This window comes from Sinocyclocheilus rhinocerous, unplaced genomic scaffold (assembly GCF_001515625.1).
Source record: "Sinocyclocheilus rhinocerous isolate Xijiao unplaced genomic scaffold, SAMN03320098_v1.1 scaffold1226, whole genome shotgun sequence".
Taxonomy (NCBI): Eukaryota; Metazoa; Chordata; class Actinopteri; order Cypriniformes; family Cyprinidae; genus Sinocyclocheilus; species Sinocyclocheilus rhinocerous.
This window is the reverse complement of record NW_015645507.1, coordinates 63,831-75,366: the sequence shown is the minus strand read 5'-3', so window position 1 is coordinate 75,366 and position 11,536 is coordinate 63,831. Positions and strand designations below refer to the sequence as shown.

The 11,536-nt window shown below is 35.0% G+C and overlaps 1 pseudogene; it reads left to right on the top strand.

Annotated features, from left to right (window-relative positions):
- Positions 1 to 2,330: 2,330 nt before the first annotated feature.
- LOC107706011 (GTPase IMAP family member 7-like) lies at positions 2,331 to 7,904 on the top strand (annotated as a pseudogene).
- The last annotated feature ends 3,632 nt before the right edge of the window (positions 7,905 to 11,536 follow it).

Below are 11,536 nucleotides of genomic sequence, written 5' to 3'. Positions count from 1 at the left end.
TAGTGTCTTCCTAGAACAAACTGTAAAATTATATAGCACACTTTGAACACGTACATGGATAATGGCAGAAATGTCCAAAGTGTGGATGTCTTGGATGTTTCGGTAACTCCAATCTAACTGCAACTGCTACTGTGCACCCTTAATACACTGACACATTCAATGGACAGGGAGAGAGAAAAATAATAGATTCATATTAACATTTGCAACATCGTCAGACAAAGAGATTTTAAAAGTAGCAAACATCTACAGATCAACTAAACATACAGATTACAGTATAGTTTCATAAATACCATTAATGTAGAGGCTTTGGACTGACAGTGAAGTGGATGTCAATAAATGCACTTGTCTGGTGAAATATCAGATATCTGTAAAATATCAAAAGTATGCATCAGTTTTAAAACAGTTAATTATAATTAAGACTTTTGGATTATGCTCATCAAATGATATTAAGACGCATATCATTCAAAGCAGTCATCAGAGATGTACACATGCGAATGCAACCTCTTAAAAAAAAAGTCAAAGTTTTAAATAATACTCACCTCTACCAAACAGCATTAAAAAAAAGAGAGAATAAGGGGTCTTCACAGGACAGAAGGCATATAAAATGTTAATTTTCTTTAAAACAACAATCATTGTACTGGATTTTTAATAATAAAACTGATTATTGATTATGCTCATTCGTTTAAGCAATAGTTCTCTTTCAAAATGTTTGATTTTTCAAAAGCCTGATATCATGTTTTTATGTGTATAGAGAATGTGAAGCTGACGTCACGCCATGTTGAGTTCTGGGAAACTGCTTTGTTTACATTTACATTTAGCAGACGCTTTTAAAGCAAGCGACTTACAAATGAGGACAATAAAAGCAGTCAAAACTAACAAAAGAGCAACAATATATAAGTGCAAATGACAAGTCTCGGTTAGCCTAACGCAGTACACGTAGCAAGGTGTATACATATATATATATATGTATATACATATATATTATACACACACACACACACACACACACACACAAACAAAGAAAAACAAGTGATCCTCTCAGTATGGTTTATCCGCCATACTGAGAGGATCGCGCTGCCTCTCCGCTATTGAGTTTAGGGCAGTATTTAGATTTTCTGTCGTGATTGTGGAAAATGTCATCATTGTTTGTCATTCATGCTGCATCGAGATTTGCAAAAGTAACTCCAATCATCGTTCTGAGGGAAAATTGGACAATGCAGTGTATTTTTCGCCTTTTCTATTTCTATATATAACTTTCAGGTTAGATCAGCTCCTCCCTTAAACAGCGGCACACAGAGAACAGCCAAAACGAAACTGAATGTGTAACTCTACATTATGGAAATACAAGTAAAAATGTTTTTGGTATAGCTGCCCATTGACACCCTCTCCAGCTGCTGTGCTGATTCTCATCCATGTGAGTACTTTACATTTTGACACCATGTACTGATAATGATTCATGCCATCTGACCGATTCTTTACAATTGTAGTTGATAATCAAAAGTAGTGTTAATACTGTGCTAGGTTGTATTAAATTATGCAATTTGATCAGATATAGATATTCCACCGTTATTATTTATTTTTGTAATTTTAATGTAGTATATGAGAAACTTTTACATTAAAAATGGCAGTCTACATTAGATCATGAAAGTAAAGAGTTATTATGTTCTTCTGTGCATATGTATTTTTAGTCTTCGAAAATCCTGCAGCCATTCTACTGTCGCACCACACAAACAATATCTATGGGCCCTTTATCTATGACTTGGATATTGTTTGTGGTTTGACACTGTATTGTTGGATTGTTGTGTTTTGCACTGTGCCTGAGATATATATTGCATTGGTTTTACAACAAGTTTGCCAGCCCATTTGTGGAATGCACAAGAATCAAGAGCATGGCAAATATGCTTTAACCACAGTTGCTGTAGCAATGCCAAGCTCCTCAGGTGAAAAAGTGCACTTCCATAATGTACTTAAAGGCAAGTTTATTTAAATAGCACATTTCATACACAATGGTAATTAAAAGTGCTTTACATAAAAGGAAGTAAAATAATTATAAAAAAAAAACAATCAAGGAATTTCACACAAACAAAGAAAAACAAGTGATCCTCTCAGTATGGTTTATCCGCCATACTGAGAGGATCGCGCTGCCTCTCCGCTATTGAGTTTAGGGCAGTATTTAGATTTTCTGTCGTGATTGTGGAAAATGTCATCATTGTTTGTCATTCATGCTGCATCGAGATTTGCAAAAGTAACTCCAATCATCGTTCTGAGGGAAAATTGGACAATGCAGTGTATTTTTCGCCTTTTCTATTTCTATATATAACTTTCAGGTTAGATCAGCTCCTCCCTTAAACAGCGGCACACAGAGAACAGCCAAAACGAAACTGAATGTGTAACTCTACATTATGGAAATACAAGTAAAAATGTTTTTGGTATAGCTGCCCATTGACACCCTCTCCAGCTGCTGTGCTGATTCTCATCCATGTGAGTACTTTACATTTTGACACCATGTACTGATAATGATTCATGCCATCTGACCGATTCTTTACAATTGTAGTTGATAATCAAAAGTAGTGTTAATACTGTGCTAGGTTGTATTAAATTATGCAATTTGATCAGATATAGATATTCCACCGTTATTATTTATTTTTGTAATTTTAATGTAGTATATGAGAAACTTTTACATTAAAAATGGCAGTCTACATTAGATCATGAAAGTAAAGAGTTATGTTCTTCTGTGCATATGTATTTTTAGTCTTCGAAAATCCTGCAGCCATTCTACTGTCGCGCCACACAAACAATATCTATGGGCCCTTTATCTAAAAAAAAAAACAATCAAGGAATTTAAAAACGTTTAAAATTATTTAAAAATTGATTTAAAATGACTTTAAAACAGTTAAAAATAGAAAATGATTATACATAGAATACAGTGCAGTCAGTTCGGACGTAGCACAGTGCTCATTCACTAAATGCACTGCTAAACAGATGAGTTTTGAGTCAGGATTTAAATGTGGCTAATGTTTTAGCACATCTGGGTCTGTATTCACAAAACATTTCGTCTTACCAATAGCAGTAAAAGAGTTTTCTCTTAAAACCTATTAACAAAGCTGCTGAGTCAAACTTTTACTAAGTAATAAAGAGAAGTCTTAAGCTAAGGCTGATGATACACGGGCCAACTTTATGAGCAATTTTGCTGGGCAACTTTTTTTGAGCAATGTTTCTTCGGCACTTTCCCATCGAGAATAGGTAACAAATTTCAATATGGATACTTTCGTTCAGTCGTGGGTCCCGTGTCTCACCTGGTTGCCTGTTGACGGCAACATTAACCAAAGTTGCCCGGCAACATTGCTCAAAAAGTTGTCCCGTGTATCATCAGCCTTAGAGTAAGGGGGCGGGGTTGACCTCGTTGCTATGGATGATGTCATCGTGCTTATTAACTATGCACACAGTGATTGGCTGATAGTCTCTGTAAGAGATTTATTCATAGAAATATTGAAGAACGCAATATTATGTTGCCATATTCAAATAAAGATTTAAAAATAAAAATGTTAATTGCCACATTCCAATAAAGATTTTAAAATGCAGGCTAAGTGTCTCTAATTAAACAAGTATATGTTCAGCTAATTGTCAGCCTCTTACATGTGTGCTTCTCAAAAACAATTAGCGGATATGCATATAAACACCCTTTGAATTAACAAGGTAGAATAATCATGGCTGATAGTAAGACGTGCAAATGTAAAAAAACCAAACAAACTGGATGCAAGAACAGCTGTTATTTCTTGCTTCTTGCCCAATTGGTTAATGAAAACAAGGATATAATCAAAGGAAAAGTTGGAGTTAGGATAACCTCCAAAACCAAAGGTGATACCTTGTTAAGAGCTCATTATCATCAAATGTTTCTAAAATGTTTACGTTCAGAGGCAGATTGCCGGCAACAGCCATTTTAGGATAGTTTGTGATTTTATAGTGATTTTATAGATTTTATAGTATATTATAGTGACTTAGGACTCCTCTTCACTGCTCCTAACGTTTCACAGATTTAGGAGCTAGTTTTAGCGCTAAAACGCTTTGTGAAATACTCTTAGAGCAAAAATTTAGGATCCCTAAATTTAGGATTGCCGAATCCGAATTCGGATTTTCTCCTAAATCAGCGAGTTATGAGCTACTTTTAGCCTTAAGATGTTTTGTGAATACGGGCCCTGATCTCTTCTGGAAGCCGATTCCAGCTGCGGGCGGCATAATAGCTTAAAGTACTCTATTTTCATACACTAATTTTGTACTTAATTTACAAAAGAATTATTCTTTAGTACCTCTTAAGATAATCTTAAGAACATCTAATTGTACTCAACTGTGCTATGTTGGGACACCATGAATATGAACTAAATTCAAGTGTAGTACAAGTGGTAAAATAATAATTTTTAGTAGCCTATATTAACTACAAAATTAGTGCGTGAAAATAGAACACTTTAAGTACATTATGGAAGTGCACTTTTTTTCCTCCTGGGTCTGAAGAGAACATATCAGAATCATACAAGTGGACAAGCAGTAAGTGATCAGTGCACTTGTACAAGTCTAAAAAAAACATTATTTTAAAGTCTGATTAATGTTAGAAATACTTTGAGAAACATGACTGAAGCAGGCCCGGCTCCAGAATCAAATCACTGAGGGTGCTTCTTAAATTAGTGAGGGTGCTGTGTATATATATATATATAGGCATCCGTTGCTATGGTGCAATGAGCGCTCTTTTCATAATCACTAAAAAGCTGTCACTCATCTAATCTCACAAAGAAACGTTATTATCAATAAAGTTCTCTATGCTGCACAACGCATCAACACTTTATTGTAATGAGATCATTCGTGCTGAACACAATACCAGAACAAAAACTCTGGCGATTTCAGCGGTGAGTGGATTATAACTTAAACGCCTCTGATTTAAGAAATCAATGATTGGCTACATTGCTCAACGCTGCAAAACACATCGACATTGAAATCGATCTCCAGAGCACAAACCATAACGCACTGGAGTGATGAACAGAGATTGTTGCAACTTGTTGTCCTAATAACTAATCAAGAATAACCACATATCATTTTCTATTACAGAAACCCACATCATCTACAGCTAAAAAAGAAAGAAAGAAAAAATATGGGAGGTAAGGTATAAAACCACTTATATTATACACCTAGTTGCACATAAAAATGGATAACAGGAAACAAACGCTGAATTTTGTGATTCTCTTTCTCTGTGTGTGTGTGTGTGTGTGTAAATTTGTAATATTTAATATGTAACATACAGGCCCGGCTGCAGAATCAAATCGCTGAGGGTGCTTCTTAAATTAGTGATGGTGCTCTAACCTCAATATAAAAGTTTTAGTGCCGTCCATTGTTTGGGCGCAAAGAGCACTCCGTTTATAATCACTAAAAACTGTCATTCATCTTAGTTCATCAACATCTCACAAAGTTATGTTATAATCAATGAAGTTCTTTACGCTGCACAACGAATCAGTTATTTACATCGCGACTACTCTTTGTTATAATGAGATGATTCGTGCTGAACAAAAACTGGTGATTTGAGCGGTGAGTAGAGTCTAATTTAAATGCCTCTGATTGGCTGTTGCATTCGAAAAATCAACAGACATGTCTGTGATTGGCTGTATTGCTCAATGCTGCAAAAACACGTTGAAATAGAAACCGATCTCCAGAGCGCAAACCATAACGCACCGGATAGTTTGCCAAATCTGCAACAAAATTCCATTATTGCAGCTTTAACTGAGGGTGCTATTGATTTCATTTTTCGTTTCTAGCACCCATGTAGAACCGGACCTGTTAACATACAAAGCTGCCAACATGTGCATTTAGCATGCAGATTTAGACTTGGCTTATTTATTTTAGTGATGGTGCACAATGTCAGCTTTAGATTATTAGAATGTTTAATAAAGTGGCAACATAATCAGAAAATGTTCAGATTGCTTTGAAAACATAATACATTTTAAATCTAATAACAAGTGTCTTTCTTAAATAGCCAGTGAATCTCTGCCAGAAAGAAGAATTGTTCTTCTTGGAAAAACAGGAGATGGCAAAAGCAGTACTGGGAATACAATTCTTGGAAAGTATTTATTTTCAAGTGCTGCTTCACCTGCATCTGTGACAACTGAATGTGCTAGCAGCGAAAACACCGTTGATGGAAGAAAGATCAGAGTTATTGATACACCTGGATTTTTTGATACTGATCAAGATGATAAGAAGATCAAACATGAGATCATAAGATGTATGATTGAATGCGCTCCAGCTATTGATGCCTTAGTAATTCTCCTGAAGGCTGGGAGGTACACAATACAAGAAATGGAGACTGTGGATACAATTGTTGAATGTTGTCAAGAAAATACCTTTAAACACTCAGTGGTTTTATTCACTCATGGTGAAGAACTAAAAAATCAAAGAATTTAGGAATTTGTTCAGAAAAGTCCAAAACTACAGGAGCTGGTTGATAAATGTGGAGGTCGCTGTAATGTCATCGACAACGAATATTGGAATGACTGTGATTCGGGGTACAAGAGCAACAGGGTTCAGGTGAAAAATCTACTGGACAAAATAGATGAGATGGTGGAAGTGAATGGCCGCTATACCAATGACATGCTTAAGAAGATGGATAAGAGAATTCAAGAGGAGATTGACAAAAATATAACCAAAACCATACAATATAATACAACAATACAATACATCGTACAACAAAACAAACCTCTTTCTTTGCAAGAGAAAAGAGAAAAAGCAAAGCGCATTGTTCTTAAGGAATATGTGAAAAGGCTTGCAGGAGTGACGGCAGGGACACTGATGGGTGCTTTTCTGGGCATTGGTGTTGCAGTGGCATCAGTTGTGACTTTACTTCAGCCAGAAAACCTTCCAACAGTGATACCAACAGTGGTTACACTTTACTTGAAGGGGTGTGCATAAGACTGACATGACACCTTCATAATCATGACATGACACCTACATAATCATGACATGACACATGTCATGAATATGAAGGTTTTTTATGCATGTTTATGACAACTGTCATTAAGTGTCATTCGCTCAGTTATGTAATTTTTAATGCAAAGATGACATTGTCTGAGATGTCTGTTATGGGCTATGGTTAGGGGTAGGGTTAGGTCAAATAATGTCATATTTGCATTACATAATCATGACATGACACGTCATGAATATGAAGGTTTTTTATGCATGTTTATGACAACTGTCATTAAGTGTCATTCGCTCAGTTATGTAATTTTTTATGCAAATATGACATTGTTTGAGATGTCTTTGTTATGGGCTATGGTTAGGGGTAAGGGTAGGGGTAGGGTTAGGTCAAATAATGTCATATTTGCATTAAAAATGACATAACTGAGCGAATGACACTTAATGACAGTTGTCATAAACATGCATAAAACCTCCTTCATATTCATGACATGTGTCATGTCATGATTATGAAGGTGCCATGTCAGTCTTATGCACACCCCTTCAAGTAAAGTGTTACCCAAACAGTCAACGCAGCAGCGCAAACTATAAGTAACATGCACACAGGAGAAATAGGGCCCGATGTGAAGGCTGGAATCACTGCAGCGGCAGCGGGTGTCTTTCTCGGAGCTCCACCTCTTCTAGGAGCAGTTGTAGGAGGAGTTAATGGATACAAAGCAGCAAAAGAAGCCGACTCAGTGTGTGATGCAGTGAAGAGAGCAGCAGCAGATGCATGTGCAGAGGCCTTACATGCAAATGAGATGGTACAAGATTTTGCTTCTGTTGCATTTAAAAAAGACAAAAAGGAAAATTTATGTGACAGAGGGCTAAAATATCTGTACTATCAACAATCATAGTACAACACTTATAAGTGTATTGACATAGAAACTCTTTTTGTTTTTTCCCAGCTTCTCTAAAGGAGAGGCCATGATTTCTTACATGGTCAATTAGGGTAACCGTGATTCATTTACCTTAATTTAACATGCACCTTCTATACCTCTCCTTCCTCCCCTTCTACCCACTTCTATATCCATGTCTTCTTAAGGTTTCTTCTCATGCTCTTTCCACCATATCAATGCCCTCCTCTCCACTAGTCTCTTCTCCTTCTCCTCTCCTCTTTTGTTACATCCTCCTCTCTGCTCATCTCATTCTACCTGTTCCACTCTTCTTCTCTCTGTCATTACACCCCTCTCTCTACCTACTCCACAGCCTTATAGACTTACACCCCCTCCCCTTTTTTATTTTTGCATATTCTTTCTTGCACTTTGTATACTTTCCCTTTTAATATTACTGTAAAGCAATTGTGATAAATGTGTAAACGATTAGGAAAAATGCATTTCCCGCGCTGTGTGTCTTATTAAGCAAGTAGTTACCAGTTTGCAGCCAATTGGCATGTTCATTAGATAGTATGACAAATTACAGTTTTGTTTGTTGTGTTCGGACAAATAGTACATAATTGTTTGTGATTTGTGTAAAACCAAAAACAAAAGATGCATTTTTTTTCTGATATATTACAATTTTGATTGCCTGTATGAACTATTATGAAAACATTTGAGAATTTTATGCACAATGTTTTGAGAATATTACTCACATGATTTGTAATTTGCATGAAATGAATGAAAACCTACAATCTGTTTAGGACAATTACAAAGTATTCAGATCGCTGTGTTAACTGTTTTGAGAACAGTGACCTTTGAGTTTGGAGACATTTGTAATGCCTAGCATTTTTGTTGTTTATGTTTTTTTTTTTTTTTTTTTTTTTTTAATAAATGAAGATAATTAATGAGTCTCAATTCCTCATTCACTTCTGTTGAAATAGCATTTAAATTAGTTTGGGCAAATGAGGACATGCATTAGGTTAGCTACTGCGCATCCACCCATAAAAAATACATTTAAAAATAAAAATGACCAACTGATTGCCAACACACAACTATCTGATCCATGACGTTACTATGACATCGCAGTTACTACCTGGCAAAATCACAAAGTTATGTTGTGGTGACAAAACCGAGAATTTCACTTTTTACACTAGTTACTTTGCCACAACAAAAGTTTGGTCATCAAATTACATTGCAGTTATGTAACAGTCACGTATTTTTGGTAGCTGGCATGTCTGTGTTCAGCTAACGCATATACCATTATTGTTTGGGTCTTTACTGCCAAGCTGTGGACCTGGTCCACTACAACAGCTTTTTCCCCTCTGATTCTTTATTTTTAGAACACAACAGAGCACTATCATTATTATAATATGATGTATTATTAATAAGCCATAATATAGTACTGGTGATGGCTTGCGGCAAGACAGCATCTTAATTACATCATATAATTAAAATCAAGGAAACAGCATACCCAGCAAAATGGCATGAAAGTTCCAATATATAAAATAACTGGGTAACACTTTACATTAAGGTTCCCTTTATAAAGTGTTTATAAAGGTGTTCATAAATGACTGATAACTCAATTACAAATGCATTATACATCATTTATAAGCAGTTATAAATGCATGAATAAAAATGGTGATTTTAATTCAATACCTGCCAAATAGTGAGCCATTTTTAACTCACATGCTATAAATGCTTAATAAATATATTTATTACTACTTATTTCACTCAAAACTAGATTCCTGATTTCATGATGTAGCAAAAATAGAATTTTATAGTGAGTCTGATAGGTGTTATTTATATTTTTCTCATTTATATCTCATGAATTATGAACCTTAATGTAAATTGAACAGCTTTGAACCATTTATTAGAGTTATAAACGTTAATAACCTGTGAAAGTGAACCTTAATGTAGAGTGAATGCCTGTGAACCATTTATTAATGAGTTATAAACGTTAATAACCTGTGAAAGTAAACCTTAATGTAAAGTGAACACCTGTGAACCATTTATTAATGAGTTACAAACATTAGTAACCTGTAAAAGTGAATCTTAATGTAAAGTGGACACACTAATGATTTATTTATTGATTATTATTGCACACACAGAAAAAGTTGGCATTTTTCTGGGGGAAATGTATTTTTGTTGTTGTTGCACTATATCAGTAAACAACAAAAAGATTCATCTTTTCTTTCACAGCACATTGGAACATTACTGAGTATAACTTCACACAAAAAAGAGGCTTATATAAGTAAACTCAGATTAATCAATTCAGAAAAACAATCAAGTATTCCATTAAATTATAACTAAGCATCACATCTATACGACAAAAATATTTGATAAATTGAAGCTCAATAAAGTCACCTAAATATTTATATTTTATCTAATTTAACAGTTTTGAAATAATCATGAACTTCAGAGCATGTTGGAACAGTCCTAACAGCGTGACTTCTTCTCTTGAAAAGTGGCTTTGTATCGAATGCTCACCAGCACCAACTACAGTTCTCTTGAAAAGTGGCTTTGTATCGAATGCTCACCAGCGCCAACTACAGGCTTTGGTGACACGCAGGCAACTACAGACACAGGCTTTGGTGATGTGATCCTTTTTTTATTTCCAAAATGTAACAGTCAATATACAGTGTATTATAAATAAGGCAAAAGAAGACACAAGTTTGCACATCAGAAATTATCAGAAATTGTATAACAACAAATAATTTACATGAACTATCCCAGGTTTCTAACGTTGATAATCTACATATTATTATAATCATATGTAATATATAATGTATTTATATATTATTCTCATGTTTAGGATTGTGCTAGTCTGCTTAGAGATTTGTATATTATTGCAATCTGTTGTATTTGTATTCTGTATATCTGTTGTGTTTTGTTCATTTTTCCTTTGGCTCTTGTGTATTATAGCCCTGAGTTTTAGTCTTTGGTTGTCTGATTTCGTTTTTATGTGGATGGTTTGTTCTCCTATGTTTATCTGAGTTCAATAATCTTAATAAAAATAGTAGGTACTGCTGCATCTGAATTCTACTTCCTCACAGCCCTTCACTACAATCTGTGACAAATATGTATAATATGCAATGCATTTTTATTAGTAGTAGCTACTACTAATAATAATAAAAAAATAATTAATTGCATATAATACATATTTATTATAATCTTTCAGGATCAGATCACCAAAGCCTGTGTCTGTAGTTGCCTGCGTGTCACCAAAGCCTGTAGTTGGCGCTGGTGAGCATTCGATACAAAGCCACTTTTCAAGAGAAGAAGTCGGACTGTTTCAATGTGCTCTGAAGTAAAATTTTAATCTCACATAAGTGTTTTCTGATTTTACGGGTAAGCTAACTGTGAGGTGACATTGCAGACTGTGTTGATATCGCTGTGTTAGTTCAATGTAGTTACTGTACAAATAAATAACCGCGACAGCGCTCCCGCGGACGGTCCACTCGGCGCAGGTAAGGAAAGTGTGGATAGTCAAACACTCAAGTTACAGTGGGCTTTATCAAGATATCAAAAAATCATTACTGATTGCTTATTAATATGATAATGTTCTGTAACGGTGCTTTCGGTATTTGATGTAATGATTATTTCAAAACTGTTAAATTAGATAAAATATAGATATTTAGGTGTCTTTATTGAGCATGCATTTATCAAATTTG